At 44.6% G+C, this 20,279-nt stretch overlaps 1 protein-coding gene and 1 long non-coding RNA gene across 3 annotated transcripts in view; one reads left to right on the forward strand and one right to left on the reverse strand.

Annotated features, from left to right (window-relative positions):
* The window catches only part of LOC146432080 (arylamine N-acetyltransferase, liver isozyme-like), a 24,522-nt gene extending 16,501 nt beyond the window's left edge, over window positions 1-8,021 (reverse strand). The window contains exons 1-2 of one of the 2 annotated variants that reach the window (XM_085071458.1): window positions 7,956-8,021; window positions 7,799-7,865 (exon numbers count right to left, since the gene is read on the reverse strand). The gene's annotated coding sequence lies outside the window, so the exon portion shown is untranslated. Of the gene's footprint in view, window positions 1-2,537; window positions 2,644-7,798; window positions 7,866-7,955 lie in introns of those variants that run through there. The other variant, XM_085071457.1, reaches the window with a different exon arrangement.
* Window positions 1-20,279, forward strand: part of LOC146432082 (uncharacterized) — a 51,891-nt gene that overhangs the window by 6,321 nt on the left and 25,291 nt on the right. The gene's annotated exons all lie outside the window — the stretch shown is intronic.

Here is a 20,279-nt window from a genome sequence, read left to right on the forward strand (position 1 = left end):
CCCTCACTTGTAGCCCACCCCTTTCCCTGGCTTCGGATTTTTTGTGCTGTGTTTAAAATGCTGATTTATTTTTTATATATGTTTATTTTTTCCACTGCTAGCACCTTTGTGAAATATTAGTGGTCACTAGATGTCACTGTGATTTTACTGTCTCCAGCCCTACTGAACCACTGTGATCCCTGGGCTCTGGAGAGCTTGCTTTAAAACCCTTCTGAAGAATTGTTAGTAATCAGAAAACTCCCCAGCTGCTGTCCCAACAGAGGGTTTCCTGGGCTGGGAGGGGAGAACCAGCTTTAGCTGAATTTTTTGGGGCAGTTTTTGGCTCTGGTGTGTAAATAATGCAAAACCAGGCAAATCTGGAGCCAAACACTCACGCACCTTTGTGGACACATGTCCTGCCTGGCTGCACACACAGGTTTCTGCTGAACAAATGAGAGTCCTGTTAATTTTGTGTGAGTTATTGAATCCCTGCTGTGTGCCTGCAGTGATTGTGTGTGCAGCCCTGCAGAGCTCTGGCTCTGGGCTGGGACATCCATAAGGATCTTCTGCAGATTTCCCTGTAGCTTTAATGACCAAATGCCTTGAAATTTTGTTGTTGTTGTTTAATAATCACCTCACTGCTCTCCCAAACACAGAGCACAGATTCCCTCACCATCATCAAAGATTTCCCACCTCCTTTCTTTCATCCAATCATCCCATTCCTCCTGTAAATTCAGTTAATGCCACAGGTTTTGGAACTCAGAAAACTCTATAGAAGTATCTTGCCTCTTTCCCTTATCTTAAAAGATTTTACAGAATACATTTCTTCAAGGCCAATGCAAATCCACACTCCCTATTTCCTGAATTGTTGATTTCTCTGTTGTACTCAGCCTTTGGGATATGGCAATTTAAATATTATAGACCACACTCCTGCATGGGCACACAAGGGATTTAGTCTTTTTTTTTTTCCTCCTTTTTCTTTTTAATTAGAAAAAATTCACCACTGAAAGTAGTGGAAACGCCTGCTTAAAAATCATTTGTCTCCATCTGATGACATTATCCAGATCAGCAGAATAAGACTTCACTCTGCACTCCAGTCCCACTGGGGAATATGCCAAAATCAGGTCTTTCAAGAAAAATCAGTTACTGGGTGTGCAGTGCTGGCAGCTGAGCCTGAGGAACCAAAGCTCTTTGCTGGCATCTTTTGGTGGGCAGGGAGAAAGGACCAAGGGCAAGGCTGTCCCCATGTCCCTGCAGTGGCAGGGGAGGGTGGCAGAGCCTGGACATGTCCAGAACAGCTTCAGAGGCAGGAAAATGAATTTTCTCTGAGCTGTTCCATGGAGTCAGGATGGTATGAGAGCTGCTGGGGTGATGTGTGCTGGGGAGAAGCCAGTAGAGATTTTTGTATCGATTTCTTGCCCTTTGAACTCATCCACATTGTCACCTTCTGCTCTGGTGACAGCAGGATTTTAAAGGCTCAGGGGTGCTGCTCCTTCTACAAATCAGAGATGGGCTGTCTGGGCAGGGGGTAATTCCACAAATAAAGGCATTTCTGGCTTGCTACTTTCACCCAAATTGCACAGCCTGTCCACCTCGATTAACCTCAACATCTTGGCTGCTCTGATACATCTTGTAGCAACACCATCTCAGTTTTGATGAAGCATTAGAGCCTAAATGAGCAATAATGCTTCTGGACAAGCATTCTATTTTTTCTGTGGAGCCACCAGAGGAGATTTGTTGGTCATGACATCAAACACCTGTTTTCTTCTGCGTCAGCCACAGCCTAAAATGTCCTAAATTTCCTTTGAATTCTGTTAATGAGTTGAAGTGACACAGTTCCCTGTTTGGAAACTCTTCTCCAAGTCTCACTCACCAACTCACAACCATGTTTTGTCTGATGAGCAACAGCAACAGACAACTTCAAACAACACAGGTCTAAAGCAACTAATTAATGAAAATAACATCCTGGATCTGCTTTCATACATAGCAGGGTCCTCTTAAGGATTACCATGCGTTTTCTTACTTGTTTTGAAGGGCCATAGATTGCTTGGAGCCTGATTGTGCATCCATAAATTGCGTTGAAACACTTCAATTACAGGTGTGACAACTTTAAGCCCAGTTTAAACACAGGCAACTCCCTAAACACAGAATGTCTCTCCAGGTCATTCACTTCCTCCAACATAATTCAACTCAATCAGGAACCCTTTCAACAAAACCCAGCATTCAACTGTTGTCAGTCCAAGGTGAGGGATTGCATATTAAGAGTTAGCACACATTTCATTTCATTTCACCAGCTGGAAAACAGATTAATATTTCATGGAAAACAGCTCAAAACAAGACTAAAGTTATGTAGAACACCCTTACATAAACATTACTGTAAATCGTATTTTTGAACAGATTTAATCTTTGTTTACCCAGAAATACCCCAGAAGACTAACTTGAACAATGCAGGGCTATGAATTCATAGCACAGATTAGTTAAAGCAGATGGTGAGCCTGTGTGGATGAGCTCTATCGAAGAAAACGTGGCCATAATTGGATTTATTTTAATTCACTTACATTTTGACTACAGGAGAAATGTGGGTAGAGTTCCTCCTGCAGACAAGCCCTGAGGTTAGAGCTTCCAGGGAGCCTTGCTCTCAACTCCATTTTGAAAATTGGACCTGAATGCAAAAATAACAATAGATGTTTATTAAAAAAAGTGAATCCCCAGTCTTAAAATCTTTTTTCATGGTCAGATCTTGTCTCCTTAGTTCACTCTGACTGGCACTTTATGCAATTGGCCTTGGATGGTACACAATCCTCACTTCTAGCCTGGGTTCTTGTTAAAAACAAGACTGCTTGCTTTTTCCTGCTGGAAAGGTGCTGGTGGTCTGAGCCCTGACCATGCTGAGGATTCATGCCATGGTTGGGAGCACCCCAGCATGAAAGGGGAAAGGGGTTCATTTCTCTCTGTCCTGAGCTGTAATGAGTGTAAATACATCCAGTAATTGCAGGCATATTGCTGTGCAAACACATAATAATCGCAGCTCTCATTTCCTGATGAATTATACATGACGAGCTGCCCTCTGTTACTGGCCATGCTGGACACCTTGACTGGCCATGCTGGAAGCTGCCAGCTGCACCATCACAAGCCTCAGTTTCCCTCACCATTTCCCACTTTCAAACTGCCCCAGTGCAGTGCAGGACACATGCAAGCTGCTGCCCAGCTGCCAGCAGCCCACAGCCAGGCCAGCTGGATGACCACATGTGGCTGCAGGGGCAGATGGTGCGTGGGAAGGAATGACCTGCCTGGCCATACACCTCTGTTATCTGTTTATTCCATTGAAACTGGCTCTGGGTGTGTGCTTATTCTGTGTTCTCAGGAGGAGCCCTGGCTGGGTGAGGCAGTGCCCAGCTCAGGGCAGGCTGTGGCTGCCTGCTGAGGGGTGGAGAGCTCACCAGCAGAAGCACAGAGCTGCCACACGTGCCAGCCTTGTCCCTGGCTCAGGCGCTCTGAAATTACTGCTGATTTGTTCGAGCAGAACCCAAATACAATTTCACTCATTCATCACGAAATCAAAGCCTGTTTCCCCATTCGAGGCACAGAGCAGTGGGAAAAGACTGAGCTGACATCTGTGTTCAGCCTCAATGAGGGTAACCCTTCTCCCAAACCTGCCCTGGGGGAAACAGCTGCCACAAGCCCTCCAGCACTCAGGTGATGCTTCCTTTCCTGCAGTTGTTTCTTTTCCTCAGCCACACTCACCTACAACTGCTGATGCTCACTGGCAGGAGCCTCTTCTTGCAGGCTGCCCCAGCTCCGTGTCCAAACTCAAATCACATCAATGTTCCTTGTCTAAATACCAGTTTTACTTGGCATGGAAGCAGCCTGTATTCCAGCACCCACCCCAAATCTTCCAGCATCGCTCAGTATTCCATTTTGGATTTGCTAATTAACACATAACGCCACGCTGTGTTCCTTGCAAATTGGCTTTTCAAAATATTTCCGTAATTGGCCCAAATATCTCTCGCCAGACATCTGCAAGCTAATCTTCCTGTGATATGTTTGAGCACACAGCCAGTCTGTGGGTGCTGGTGAGAGCAGCACTCACAGTGGGACATCTGAAGGAAAGCAGGATTTGGGGTACAAAAGGCCACTTTGGTGACATCACCCATTTTTGGCATCTCCAAAGCACCAAAGGTGCTGGGTCTGACCAGGAAGGTGGGACAGGACTGCTAGGACTGCTGCACAAATCAAAGAAATTCCAGCAATATTGTCCTTGAGCAAGTGGGAAGGTCTCTAAATTCAGGCTGTGGAGTCTGTTGGGCTTAAAAGGCTCATTTGCATCTCTGTTCTGTGCACAGCCTGCTGGATTGCCCGGGGCAGAGGCACTCTCACCTCTAATGCCGCAGAGAAGCCCCAGCAGCCACTAGATGTCACCAGGATTTTACTTCCTTGGTAGTCTGTGCCCAGCCAGGACCGCAGGAAAATAAAAAGAAAAGTAATCATTAATAGTAAAATTATCCACTTGTTACAATGAACACAGAGCTCAGAGAAGGAGGAAGTAACCCAGATTCTTGCTTTAGTGTGTCCAGTCTCTGGGAGGATTTAGACAGAGCATCTGTACACATGGATGTGACTTTTGTCTCTTGATGGCAGCAGGATAGTTTGATATCTTAAAAATCGAGTTTCTCCAGATAGGCGTCAGGCTAAACCTTATGCACTTATGGCTGCATTTCTTAATTATCTAATCTTGTTATCTGTAAGATTATCACCCCCATTTGCTATTCCTGCCTGGAAAGAAGCAGCTAAGGGAGAGCAGCACCACCTGGGCATTAAAGTGGACAAGGGAAGATTTGGGGATACGATGGACCTAAATGGCTCCACATGCAAACAAATCAGCAAAGCCACTTGTGGGAATTCCTCCATCTCCAAAATGTGAGAAGCCATAGGAAAACCAAGGGCCCCAGGGATCAGTGCAGCTGACACCTTCCTTTCCATTAACCTTTGCTGTTAATTATTAACCTGTAGCCACACCATTCATAATCCAGGGGATAAAGATAAGATATTGTGCTTGTAACCTCAGGAAGAGCTGCTTTATCTCTCACCTCACAGGCACAAAATCCCATCAAGTCAGCCCCAGGCAGAGGTGGGATTTTGGCAGTGCACCAGCAGCTCGGTGAGCACTGGAGCTGATTGCAGAGTCCCAGTTCCACACTTTGCCAGTGTAAAATGTAGGAATCCTCTCCAATATGTGCTCAAACAGGTGCTGCACGGAGCAAGAGCTGTGTGTGAATCCAGCCAGGGGAAGGAAGTCCCCAAACCAAAGCCTAAAGTCCCACCTTTGCTTTTGGTGATTCTCTCCCTCATTAACACCAAGGAGCTGGTGCTGGTTCAGGTGTCTGCCTGTTAGACACTGAACCTACAGACTTCTAAGACATTTAGATGCTGAATTGAACAGAATTCATCTGTTTTTTCTTTAAAACCCTGGTCTTCAACTGTTGGGTTTTTTAAACAGATATTTTCATAATCCTTCCCCCAATGCCTAGCACAAGCCCTAATGCCTGCCTGTTCCTATTTTGCTGTTAAATTCTCCATCCAGCTCATCCTTGTCCTGTTGTTCTGCTTCTTTGGTCCAAGAAGATGTTTGTCAAGTCCATTTCCCTTATATATACCAAAGCCCAGCAACATAACAGCCTTCAAAAGGAGCTGAGGTGTTAAACTCACTTCATGCAGTAATTCAGCAGATCTCTGGAAGTCTGTCTGGCTTTGGATAAGCCCTGAAGGGCATAAATTACTGCAAATAGGGGTCTCTTTCTGAATACATTCCCTTCAAGATTTCCAAGGCAGGTTGAAAATTTCCATACCCCCATCACACCCACATCCATCCCATTTCTCTGCTCAGTTCCAGAGGTTGATACTCTACAGCAAGAATTACTAGAGATACCCACATCTGCTGAAAGGATTATTCTGGGCCTCCTGCAACACATATTCTTTCAATCTGAAGTGCACTGTCATCCAAGAAAAGTAAAACAAAACAATCTTTACAGCTCTGTCTGAGGACAGCTTTATAAAATAAGTCTGGGGTTATTTTCATTTTTGCCTCATGACACATAACATATTTAATACAAAAGGAAATATGAGTGGCTTGGAACTTCTGCCAAAGATGACAAGTCCAAAATTATCTCAGCTTAGAAATATTACTACCCAGATTATTAGTTTGAGGTTTGGGTTATGATCACTTCTTCCAGCAGTGCTCCTACGCTTGGAATTAATTGCAGTTTTCATATTTTCTGTGGAGAAGAAGGTGAAACAGGATATGCATTTTGTGGCGACTTCTTGCACAAATACAAAAGAGCAGAAGTTACTTATTTTAATTTCTTTCATTTGAGAATATCTATAACTTTGTCTCTTTGTACCCTGCTGCTGGTTCAGTTTTTTCTGATAGTAAAACCTGTGTAATACCCTAGCCAAAGCTCACTTCCATAAGGAAGGCAAAAAGAAGTGTATCTCTATCTTTCATGCTACATTTTCCATAATCCTCTTCTCTTGCTTCCCACACCACCCTGCTCAGCATGGAAAAGATCCTGCCAGGTGGGGAAGGTGATCCTGTACCCTCTGCCCACCCAGAGACACAGTTCCACCTGTGATAATCCCTAACAGGATCAGAGTCACTGCTCAGAAATCAGACACTACTCAAAATCCCCAGATTTGGCCGTTTTTGTTTGGTTGGTTTTTTGTTTCAACCAGGCAGGTACATCCATCCAGGGCTGTGGTTTCTTAAGAGGTGAAAAAACCCTTCTATTTCATTCCTAATATCCAAGAGGTGATGGATCCTCCCTGGATGTTGATCCCACCACGGGGTGACCTCTATCCCAAGCAGTGCCACATCCAGTGCCACCAGCAGCCCCAGGGTTTGGTCACCTCAGCATTCTGTGAGCTCTGATTCACACCCAGCACTTAAAAAGGCACAGCTGCAAATGGCACAGATGGGCAACCCTTTCTCTGGTGGATCACTCAGCCAAAAGCCTCATGTCTCAGGGGCAGGATGAGAGCATTTGGAGGCCAAATTTTCCATGCCAACCTCAGTCCCTCTAACAAGTTTCCCCATAAAGTGAGTGCCAGAGTGAGGGGTGGTTGGTGCAGAGGAGCTGCCCTGCCATGAATAATGCACTGGAGCAATGCAGATTGCCATTTCTCAGCCTGGTTAGTTTAATGCCACTTATTTAACTTGTCTATTTGCATTAAGCCCAACACTTTGGATGCCCTGATGTACTTTATGATACTTTCTTGCTGGTGCGTTTGATGGATCTATTTGTGATTCAGCAAACAGTACCTAAGTAATCAATATTCTGCCTGGATGGACATTTTATTTATCTACAGAGCCACCATATGAATTCAGCTGGTTTACTGGAGGTCAAACACTTTTCATCTTTTCCATAAGCCAAGGAAAATGGAAAGATTTAAACCCCCTTTGAATTCCTTTGATTAACTCAGTGAAAATATCACACTCTTTTTTTTTTTTTTCAAACTCAGAAGCAGAATTATCTTCACTATAAATCTACCTCATTTTGACACATTGATCTCTGCATAATGGGCAACATCAAGTGTTGAGGCATAAACTGGAAGCAGAGGAAGAGTTATGAATGGTGCTGTTAGCAGTTATCTCCCATGAATACACACTTGGCTTAAAAAAGCCCAACAAACCATAAAATTGATAAAAGCTGTATAATTAACTGTGGGAGAAGAAGGTGTGGTATCCACTCATCTGGGAATTGCACCCTTGTGGCACAAAGCACCCATTCTGAATCAGCAAATGATCCAAATATTCCACACTTACCTCAGCCTCATCCCCTCAGCTGGACCAAATCCAGGTGCCTGCAATGCTTCTGCTTTCATCTGTTTCACTGTGTAAAAAGCAAGAGAAATCCGTTGTGTCTCAGAAATGTGGAGGACAGGAGAAGCTGAAGAGCAGATTTCAGCTCTTTCACACCCACCTTGTGCAGCTCCACAGTGCCACAGCTTGCAGGGCCAACAGGGACAGGGAAACCCAGTGACTAAACCTACTGAATAATGAAAATTATGTCCTGGATCTCTCTCATATGCTTTTTCTGTGGACTTCTCTGATTATTTTGTTAATTTTTAACTTTTTAGAGTTAAATTTTTAAGGTTGTTTAACTGATCCAAACCTTTGCACATGAGAGTTGCATAATTTTAAATAAAAGCATGACTTAACCCCCATTTAATTAAACAGGGAAATCCCTATACAGACACACTTATATCAGTTTTAGTGACTTCTTCCTAGTTACTGCATTTGACCTGGACTGGTTTAAGATTAATTAAAATAAACCGCTCTCTCAATACACTGTGACTTGCATTCATTTAGCTAAATTAACATCAAAAGTGGAATCAGATTAAACAAGAGCAAATTCTTCATGTTGGCAGGACTTAATAGCAATTCTTGATGTGATTTAGACACTGCTGCCCGTGACCACAGAAACTTCAAACACACTTAATCATCTTATCCTTAGTTTAATCATCTTACCCTTTATGTGAGTGAGAAATGACTTCTGCCAGTGCAAATGGACAAAACATCCATAGGTTTTCCCTGGGTGCTTTTCAGGGATGCAGAGCTGAGATCATGAGAGTTCCATGGGTGCAGAATATGGGATGGCAAGAGCAGATGGGATCTTACCCCTTCCCCTTAAATCCCTGCAGAGCTCAGACCCTTTCTCGCTTCTCTTTGTAAACTCTCTTCCCATCCTTCCCATTTCAATGCATCCACTTTGTTGTAAATTTTTTTTTTTTAGCCTGTATTTCCCCCACTGGTTTAAAGGAATGTCACAGGCACGATATCAGAAGTCCTGCAAGGATAAAGACAGATCAATGCATACTGCAGCTCCATCTCAGAAATAAATTAGATCAGCTTGAAATTATTTGCTCACAGAAATCTCTTTAGCAGTGTATTTTCCTGTAGACATTTATATATTATTCAATAAGGCTTTCTGGTTACATGCTTGGTGCCAATGAAAAAAGGAATACATGGGAATAAAAGGCATGCAGGTGAACCAGAGGAGCCAGAAGCTGAAGGGTGAGGAAATCCTGGTGGATAACCTAGGTGGTTTCAATGGAATTCTTTAGTTCTTGCTGCATTTGAAAATGAGTGATGCTTTTATACAACTTGGATGGATTTTTCTTGAGCACTGACATGTTGTAACCCTTGGCTCTCACAGGGACCAGGAGGTGTGCATATCCCAAAACACCACAGCTCTCTCCTCATTCAAATTTTTATATTTTCAGGAGACAGCAGTGCTTTTATCCATGGTTTACATGGATAAAAGTTACATGTGCCCAGGATCTGTCGGGATGTTTGGTTTTGTTTTAGATGTGAAATTCGTTTGTCAAAACCACAGCAGTAAGAGGAGGTTGCCACAAGGTCAAGGGAGAAGTGTCTGAAATAAGGTGACAAGCTGGCAGCCAGCAGCAAAGGAGGTCACAGTCATGCAGGATGCAGCCCTCAGCTCTCTGGGAATGGCACCACTTCAATGAGCTTTTTTATGTCCTTAAAAAGCTTGACTGAATGAGTTTCTCTTCCCAGCCAGCTGCCAGGTAATAACAATTTGTTTGCCACCAACCATCTGACGCAGAGGCAGTGCTGTGCAAGAATATCAGGGCTTCTCCTTCTGTCAGACCCCGAGCTAAAAAGAGTCAGTGTGCCTCTCTCCAATTTGGCCACGGAAATGCTGGTGAGGTGTTCACAGCAGCCCTGGCCTGAGAGCAATTTGGCTCTGAAGACGTTCAGCAGTGTTTGTGGCCATCTGATTTTCTGCAACTGGGACAGGATGACTGGCTGGTGGTCAAAGAGGGGGAAAAGCGAGAGAGGATTGAAGCAGCTTGTGGGTGGTGATAAGTCTCATCTCAGCGAGCAGAACAAGGTGACCTTCATCTTAGTAGCCTTAATGGTGTTCTGACCATCTTTGGGGGTTGATTTTTTAAGGGATGATCCTTTACCGTGTTGAAATACTTTTCCACTGAACCTTTCAAAACCTTTCCTGGTGACCTGACTCATGGCTCTATGAATCATCAGATGTTCAATCAATCAATCAATCATCGACTTTTGTTTTTTGTAAAATAGCTATTGATGTTGTACGTTATTAGTTTCCTGGCACCTTATACTAGAATTTCATCAAAGCAAAATGCTGATGCAATTAGCAAAGGATATCAATTTATGCAGCCATTCACATTATCCCTTAAAGCTTCATTAGCCTCAGAAGCTCAGGCACTGGAGGGAAAATTTGGGGAAGTGCTCTGTTCCCTTCTGCAGCTCAGCCCATCTGTAGTGCTGCAGTGCTCCCACATTAGGCTGCCCTTTGCTGCAGGAAAAGGGACATTTGGCAGCACCTGGTTCCTCGACTGCCTCAATCTCCCCTGTTCAGCCTGAGGCCCCACTCACCCATCTTCCATGAGTCAAAGCTATTGTGTGGGACAGAACATGTTTCAACAGAGCCAGAGCAGCCTGGGGCATTATTTGCAAGGACAGAAAGAAAAACAACTCAAATTCATCTTTCCTGTCCCAGAGATAGTCTGGAGCTCCTGCTGATGGGTGATGCTCTGCTGCTGTGCCAGCATGCCCTGACCAACTGGTGCTTCTCCTGTTGCCTACAAACCCTCCTGAAGTCAACAAGGCATAATTGCCCCTTCATTTCACAGAAAAGCCACCAACGTCAGCAGGAAGCAGCTGCTGATGGGATAGAAACCTCACTCAGCAGCCCTTTTTCTGGGAAGGCAATTTGGTCTTTAAAACTCTGAACACAACCACCTCTTTATATCTGTGTCACTGCACTTACCAGTAAATATTTAATCTCAGGGGTTTTGGTGTAGTTTTTTTTTCCTCTTTCAGCTGAATAACTTTTATTATGTTGATCCACGTTGTTGTCTGTCTCTCTGCAATTCTGAATACAAGCTTTGCCCTTGACTGCACAGCACAATGAAAGCCTCCAGGTCACAGCTTTCAAAACACTTGATATTGTTTTCTTCTTTCTGGAAAGAATAAATAATATTAACCTCTCTTTTAGTGCAGAGGAAAGCATTAAAAGGAACAGGCTTTCAGAGGCATGTCAAAAAGACTGGTATTGGGCTGGGAGGATTCTAAGCCCATTGGCTCATTTGCACAACTTGACACAAAAATTAACTCATCTCCCAATTAGCTGAATAATTGAAGTGCATCATCAGATTTTCAGTCACATTGAGGAGACAGATTAACTGGAGAAGTCAGGTGAAACAAAATTTTCCTTTTCCCTGCACATGCCAGCTTGTACAAAGCACAGGGACTGCCACAGTGCTGTACCTGGAGGTGAAGGCTCAGGGAAACAACACAGGCTCAGGCTGATCCTAGACAAGCAAAATGTAAATGGTCTATATGTTCCTACATGCAGATGTTTGATTTATCCCACTGTAAAACAGATATATCTCACAGTGAAACTGTTCTGATGCAAATCCTGCCTCTTATTATTCTTAATTATTGTCTTTAATATCCTAGTTTTCAACCTTCTTGCAAGTTTGTGAGACAAAAGAGGTTAAAAAAATTAAAATGCAATTAATTGTGCTATTTTACTTGTCTAGAGTGACATACATTATTGTCTTCTTAAATATTTTAGCAGCTTGGAAAACAGCAGGAATTAGCAGAGGATTTTCTAAGTGAACTAGTTCATTTAAATTAACAGCATTATCCAGCTTCCTCCTGGCTTCACGCTTGTAAATGGCAAATCTGACTGCTAAAAAGCCAGCATTATGACTGTGCTGGAGGTGAGAACAGTGTGATGGCAGGGACATTCCATGGGACTGGAGAGAGACACCCAGCTCCAGTTTCCACAGCAGTGGTAATATATTTTCAGGTATTTCTGGTACAGACAAAATTTTTAGAAGCAGCCACTTGCCTGATGCAGATCAGCACCCGTGGGACTCATGGGCAGGAACTCGTGGAGGGCATTTGCTGTGCTGAAGTGATGAATTGCAGGCTCCCAAGTCACATTAACATACAGCCAAATTTCGGCAGGCACAGACCTTTAAAAGAATTGGATGTTAAACTGAATTAGAGGATCAGTTCAGAAGATCAGGTGCAGAGAGCCCAGTGTGCCCCAGTGAAAAACAGGAGATGTCCCGAAGCCTCAGTGTCTGTGGCAGCTCCCAAAAAGTCCCAGAAAGAAAACAAATCCCACACCTGACGCCTTGCAAAGGAAACACTGGAGCTGAAATCCACTTTTCTGGATCTCACATCCAGGATGGGCGACACAGCTTGGCTCTGCCAGCACTTCTAGGAGCTGTCCTGTGTCTGTTTTTTCCTAGCAGGCATTTCAGGAGTGTCTATTGACACCCAAAATTTATTCCCCTGATCCAGCTGAGGGTCTCTGCAGGACAAAAAGCAAAGTTGGCTTTGCTCTGAAGTCCAAGACACTTGGTCTGGCAAACCACAACTTCACCTCACTGAAGCCAGAGGGTATTTCTGCAGGACAGAGAGTGCTGCAAGGGTGCAATCATGCTCTAAGTTCCACCCTTTCTGCCTCTTCAGCTGTATTTTCATGGCAGATGGCAGATTGTGACACAACTGCAGCATCTCCTGTTTAACTGCAGAACTACTTTCCCTCCTGGCTTCATAAACTCCATCATCACACCAGCCCTTGGTGGCAACTGCTGGGAAATCATGGAATATTAAGAGGCTGTCATTCATATTTCTCTGAACCTCTGCAGAATTGATAAAATTGTATTTCTGGATAAGATTGAAAAGAATAAAACTCGTCTAATTAAGAAGCACGGTGAGGCAGTCACATAGATTAGGAAGAAGAAAAAGAAGTTCCAAGGTGATCTGCCTAGATGGACCCAAGAGAGGGGTGTTAGGGCTCTGGAGGGAGAGGAGCACTTTAATTAATGCAGTCTGGTGGGGACCTCTACCAGATACAGCCTGAGGGGCACAAAGAAAGAACTAGATCCCACTGCTAGTACAGGAGCTCTCTCCAGTTTAACCTCAGTGCAGTAAGCTGAGACAGTTTCTCATTTCTCCATGTTTTGTTTGGGTTTTGTTTAATTCCTACCTGTGTTATTTATTCAGATGCTATGAGCAAAGACCTAAGTCCTGGTAAGGAGCTGATGGGCTTTGAACCTTTCATGCTTTCCAATGCAACATAGATGACCACAAGAAAAGACTGCTGGTGTTGAGGCTTAGCTTGCTCCCCTTGAAATGCTTTTTGCTTCAGATAAACAAGTGGGGAGCCCTGGCAAGGCTCTGGACAGGCAACTGCATCTGCATCAAGCTGCAATGCTTCCCATGCCTGGGAAGGTTTCACAATTTCTTCTTAATTATGCATGAAATGTGATTTCATTTGTAAATTCAAGCCCTGAATATTTTTTCCCCCTTGGCTTTTGCTGTTTACAAAGATCTAGATTTTAATGAGAACATCGTGTGAATCCCACTTTACATATTCCTGGCAGTGAGCATGGCTCGGGGTGAGAATATCAGATACCTCAGTTCAGTGCATTTTGCTAAAGAAGGGGACACTGTGTGTCTGCAAGGAGGTTCAATTTGTTGGCACTTCTCTTTCCTTAACCTGGGAAGAAAAGTTGCAGTTAGTTGCTGTTCAAAGTAATTAAGGCTCTAGGCTGGGACAGTGTGTTCTGTGCTCCTCATGGCAAACCACCTCCTTAGTACATTCAGATTGGCTCCCACTGGTTTTATCACTGAGTTCGTGTCCATGGAGTGCACAAACATAATTTTTTAATAAGAAAAAGTAGCCCACATAGCAGACCTGCTCATTGCAAGCAGTGAGGATTACCTGCTGCAGGTCCATCACTGTGACACCAACTGGCCATGTGTCCAGTCCCAAAAATGTATGTGAGGGTAACCAGGTTTTTATAAAAGCAGCAAAAACTTTCCACAAAATACACGACCTCAAAGATGCCACATCCAGAGCCCCTCCTCTGTTTTCTAGAGCTGTGAGGTTCCAGCACCAGTAAGAACCAGTCTGGGGTGCAGTGCAGTATTACCTGGAGAAGCCTTTGGTATTTCCCTGCCTCCAAGGCCATCTCCTGTCCCCTTGGGAAGGCAGAGTTAGGTTTGTTGGCAGATGTCCTGCAGCCAGCTCTGAATTTCCTGCACCAGGCAGTGGGGATGCCTCATTAGCTGCTCCTGGTGGCACCTCACAACACACCATTGCCTTGCTTCTTATCATTTCCACCTCTGTCACCCAGAGGAGGCACCACTCCTCCTGTCCCTCTTGGCAGCACTCATCGAAATGACACATCCTCAAAACACCCATCTCAGCAGATGCAGCTCAGCCATGGAAATCCCTGCTTTTCTTCAAATTCTCCAGGTGTTGCCTCCACTCCACTCCAGCCTGATTTTCATCTTCATCTGCCACAGAAAAACAGCTAAATCATCTGCTTGTCTCCCTGTTAAATCTTACAACATTGTTGGAGTTAAGGAGACCACAGCTCAAAGGCAGAGGAGGTGTGTTTGTTGAGTAAAACTGGCGTGACTTTTAGGGATTCTTGGGATTATTTTTTACAGTAGGTTGCATCATTCCTCACAGCCCAAAGCATCTCTGTGAGTGAGAGGATTTGTTGCTCAAATTCAGGTGTAAATATGCTGTAAATATTTAGCAAAGCATAGTAAAATATCTCGTTAATATGCTGGCAGAGAGAGGCAAGCTCTGATTGCTGTTTTCAGAGTGGTTGCAGCCGAGCAGGCAGCAGCATGTTCTGCTGTCTGGATTTTAGGGAAAGAGGGATTTTACCAATGAATCCTACTCCCAGGTCCCTGTGAGCACTGGCACGGAGGTGCCAGGAGAATTCCTCCAAATATTGCCCACACGAGATTAGTTGTGCCCCAGCAACACCTTTCCACTGTTACTGCTGGTCCAAGTGCCACTGAAGCTGCTCAATAATACAGAAAGAGGATTCAGAAAAAGAGGAGCTTTAGCTGGTTGAGGTTGGAAGTGGGTAGAAAACTGCTTGTGGGGAAGATCAGTGAGCAGCCCTGGGAATTGGATTGTCAAAGTCATCCTTGACACAGGCAGAGCAACCAGCTAATGGCACAGAGGAGCCACAGAAACTCCTGCTTCCCAAAAGATACCAGGGATATTTGGCACAGAGAACTTCTGTGATGCTGAAACAGCTTGTGTGACAACCCGTGGGGAATCCCAGCTCATTAGTGTAAAAATTAAGGCACTTAAATGCTTCAGTATTGAAAAACTAATTACTGCAGCAGGAATTTGTTAGATGTAGAAACATCCATTAAGAACCAGGAACAAGCCAAGCTACAGCAGGGCTTCAAAAGGTTAAGGAAACCAAGCCTGAAGAGCTTCCATTTCTCTGTGGAGGCATTTGCTTTATCTCCAGGGCCTCCTGCAAAAGCAGCATGCACAGGATGCTGCCCTGACCATCCTGCAGGCATTGCTGCTGCTCTGGCAGCATTCCTGCCAAGCTGTACGAGTGCCAGGAACACACTAATGGATGTAAAATCACTGCCCATTCCCCAAAGGAAAGCCAACATTAGTCTCCATTCCCAGGGACTCCTCTCTTAGCCATGAATACACTCAGAGGGAGCAGCTCTGACACAGCTCTGACGTGCAAGTGCTGTCCTGCTTGAGCAAAGAGCACTGCTGTCACTCTGGAATAAAAAAGGCCTGGAAGGTGTGTCACACATCCAGGTAGGGTCCTGCCAGGGTTCTCAGGCTGTGAAGGAGCCAGGATGAGCCTCACAGTGGCTGTCCCCCCACGTCAGCCACAGCAATCCTGCCTGCATAAGATGTACAGCTGCACACTGAGCAGCACAGAGGTGAGGATTCTTCAAGACCAGCCCACATCAAAACCAAGCACCAGCTTTGGGGAACCATTTTCTGGGTTGGCAAAAGTGGTCTCAGTAACATGAGACCATCAGACCTCAACAGATGGGCAACCACAGGCAAACCCCCTTCCCTCAGCCCTGTTTCCCCTCCTTACCCAGACATGCACACTGCCAGGACAGAGTTCTCTCAGCTGAGCAAGCACTGTGGAGTAACAAGGAAAAGCCAAAAGCAGGGCTCACACTCACTACATACCAGGAGGTTGTGCAAACTTTATGGGGAAGATTAAGCCTTTCAGAGTAATTGGGTTCTTCTAAGCCAATTCCCCCAAATGGTTGGGAGTGGCTTTTCTGCAGGCGCTGGATATTTTTTTGGAGTAAGGTATGCAAAAGGTCTCAAGAGCTGCTTCTCAGCTCACACAGTCAGCTTCTCCTTAAAGCCACAAAGATTCACATCTTCAGTCATTAATCCCTAAAAGAGAGACATTGGGGTGCAAACATTGCATTGACAGTGAAGTCTCAGATAGCATTAGGGTGAAAGCTCATAATTCCTTCTTTCCTCACAGAGGAAGTCGGTGATGCTTAAGAATGCTTTCAGTAGGTTGTAAGCCAACTAACAACACAAGCAAAACCAAAAAATCCACTCCAATCAGCCCCTGCCTGGGCACCTCAGGACCAGCAAGGACACAACCTCTCCCAGACCAGGAGCTGCCTGGATCTCCTTTGCACAAAACCACCTTGATGGATTTCAGCCTTTAGCTCTTGCTGGTATGTGGCACATCCATCATGTCACCCTCATTCAAGCTGAGGAACCCCTTCCTCCCTGGTGCCCAAATTCAGCTGATTCCAGTGGAGCTGGGCTGTTGTGCTGCTCCCCTTGAACACACCTATCCATTAGGGTGCACCTGGATCTGTCACCACATCCCATTTGCTTCTCCACACCATATGCTACCCCAGTAGGTTGAGCAGAATCATTTATCTTCTTGTTTTTAACATCAGTCCTTTCTTAATATTACTGTTAGCCTTTTCCTATCCCTAAGAACACTTGTAAAATGCAGAGGGAGCAATGGGTTTGAGTCACTGCTGGTGAGTGGACTCCACCTTGGGAATGTATTTGTGGGGTTTTTGGTTGGTTGGGGTTTTTTAACCTTTAAGAGTGGTACTTTCTACTCTATTCAAGGCAACACATTTGGAACCATGGTGGCAACATTTGGGAAAAAGGGATATAAACCACACTATACTATTGCAAGAACATGCAATTCAAATCACACTGTGGAACAGCCAGCTCCCAACACGAACTTTTAACACATTTCTACATGATAAAACGTTTTCAAAAATGCTGAAATTTTAAAGCCTATCATTCCCTTAATTCATCTATGCCAAGCATGCAACATGATTACATTGCTGTATATACAGTAGAACACTGTTAATTAAGACTGTTTGCTCTGCTTTCCCTAATTCATCTTTTCAATTAAATTAGTCCTTTAGGATTTTCCTCTTGAGGCAGCGAATGGAACAGGTTGTCCAGAGAAGCTGTGGATGCCCATACCTGGAAGCCAGGTTGGATGGGGCTCTGAGTAACCTGATTTAGTGAAAGCTGCCCCTGCTCATGGCAGGGGGTGGAATGAGAATCTTAAAAAGTCTTTTCTCACCCAAACCTTTCTGCGATTCTACAAATTGAGTTTATCTGAGAAACTAAAGGGGAAAAAAGATGCTTTCTGAGATCCACAGGAGCCACAACACTGCTTCCTAATCCTTTGTCTGAAAAGGTAGGACTTGCCCACCCAGCAGGGGAATCAATCACCCTGGGGCTGTTCTCAGACACATCATCCCCACGCTGAGTGCTCTGCTGGCTGTGTCATCCACGCACCAGAGATTCCCGCAGCCGCTGGATCCCTGTCGGGCTGGCTGCTGACAGTGCAAGCCCACAGGAAGCCCAGACAGACAGCAGAGCCTTCTCTCACAGATTGCTGATATGTAAATTACAATGGCTAGAGGCCAATCGTTTCTCTTTTTGCATTATGAAACCGAGTACACCGTGATATTTTTTCCCCCTGAAGAAAGAGAGTGAAGAAGTCAGCAGTGCCAGGCTTGTGTGAGCTGAGTGTGGGAGTGCAGTGCTCCACCAACATCTCCCCCTTCACAGGGGTGTGGAAATATAACATTTGTGACTCCCATTACCACCCAAAGTCAGTCAAGCTTGGAGCATCCACCCCTCTCCTCACCACAGCACCCCATGTCCTGGTTTCTGTAGGATGGGATGCTACGAGACCAAGTAATGTAAGACTTCAAAGTAAATGAATTTATCACAGGTCACAGCCTCTTAAATGACACTTGAAAAAGTCAGGTGTTGAAGGAAGAGGTGGAAGAGAGAGGCTAGGTTAACCTGACCCAGGGTGTGACATGCCACTGGAGCTGAACCTGCCCAAACCCATTTCCTGGGAATCATCCTTCTTGCTCCCTTCCTTCCCATTATACCAGTCGCTGTCGTTTTCTTTTTTTGATCTTTGCTCCATATTCTGTCTCTTATTTTGAAATGTGTCCTTCAACACCACAAGGGAAAAGTCCCAAATCAGGGAAACACAGCCAGAATGTGGAACTCATAGAAGCAAAACAGTCAGATCAGCAGGTCTCTTCTAAAAGAAATGAGGAAAGAGACACACTGTGTACCTCCCAGAGCTCTTGATTTAGCAGATTAAAGACAACTCCATGCTGGCTCCACCAGGATTTGAGAGTCACCCTTTGACCACTGAGCTGTCCCCCCTTTTCCCACTCATGGCAGGTGCTGAGATCCAAGTTCTTAGCCCCCAGGATTAGTTTCCAGTTTGTTCAGTGCATCTTTGCAAAGTTAAAGGCAACAACTTGAGCAGGGATATAAACTTGGGTTGTTTAACCTACATATTCCAGGCATTAAACCTGTGGAGACTGTTTATATCACTGTACTTGCTTTCATCCAGGTTGTTAAAGTCAGATTCATTAGCTTAGGTTACAATGACCTGTACAACATGCTTAAAACCCATTTATCCTATTAAAGGGATTTAAAACTCGCCTCCTTTCATGAGATGTCAGTGATTCGTGATTTATGGTTTGGTCATGCTTTAAAAGTAAAAGCAATTACCTCTCTTACTCTGGTTAAAGCCCACTGCCTCAAGGTTGCCAGAATACATCCATAATTGAACAGCAGCAGCTCTGATGTTCAGCCTGACTGACAAAAACATTGGCTATTGAAATGCTGCCTGGGATGGTGTCTGGACAGCTGACAAAAGCTGCCAGGAATGACTGCACCCCAGGATCCATGTGCAGGCTGCTTCCTGGCACTGACAATACTTTCCATTTATGTATCCTCAGATTTTGAGGAGGAAAAAAAAAAAATTCCCCACCCAATTTCCTCTCAAGGGCCAAGATTTTTTGTTTGAACACTTTTCCTTTGAAGCCTGCATGAACTGGATTTCAAATTAATTTCTCTGAGTGTTTCTAGAAATATGAGTTTCTGATTTACAATGCCCTGTGGGGTTGCATCATTTTAGGAATCCAGCTGACTTTCCAAACACAGGCATAAACAGGGTAAAGCAGACAACACTGTGACCCAGAAAACATCCCAGAATGAGTCTCTTTAGGAAAAATATCCAAACTCACACATTTGTCCCAAATATGATTGGTGCCCAGATGTGTGCTGATGGACAGATGTGGACTCTTGGCTTCAGGCAAATGAAATGTGACCCATTTTGGTTGTGCCTATGCAATGCTGTGCCCAGGTGAGTAAATTTACAGCAAAATCAGTGTGTTTTGACATCACTGAAACCTGCAAGTTCCCTGGAAGCATCCTCTTGATACAAAGAATGCACACAAGAATTCTAACAACTTTCCATATGCAACTATAAACAAAAAAAACCAAAACAAAACAAAACCTCACACATGCCAGAGGAACATGGGAGTTATTCCCTCTCTTCTGGAGATAGCAGGGGCTCAAACTGGCAAAATCTGAAATACTTTAGTTTGGAAATAACTACACTTCTGTTCATGCTCATTAAATTAGACAAAGTGACCATTTTCTTTCTCCTCATACCTGTTTTTGGCCCCTGCTAGTAAAAAATGGGTCTGCCCAACCTCCTACGGAGCTCAAAAGCAGTTTTAGGATCAATCCCTGTCCCTGCATGAGTCCATAACCCTCACAGACCTGGAGCTCCCCATTCTCCTACATCACCACCTTTATCCAACCCCAAACTCCCTGTCAGAGTTCTCACTTGAGCACACTTTAAACTTTCTCAGCTCTTTTCCTTCCCTCCAGCCACACAGACAGTCCCACACATTAACACTCCATGAAATGCAGAGATGGCCCTTTGGCAAGTGGCCACCAAAACCTCCCCACCACGGCCAGCCAGTGACACAACCCCAAAAATGCACAATATTTTACCTGCCTTCCCCAGCCTGCAATGCTACAGCCATGCACAAGGCAGGGCTGTCATCAGGAGCCCCATAAGGAGGG

Source organism: Lichenostomus cassidix, chromosome 11, assembly GCF_008360975.1.
Source record: "Lichenostomus cassidix isolate B80296 chromosome 11, HeHo_3.0, whole genome shotgun sequence".
Classification (NCBI taxonomy): Eukaryota; Metazoa; Chordata; class Aves; order Passeriformes; family Meliphagidae; genus Lichenostomus; species Lichenostomus cassidix.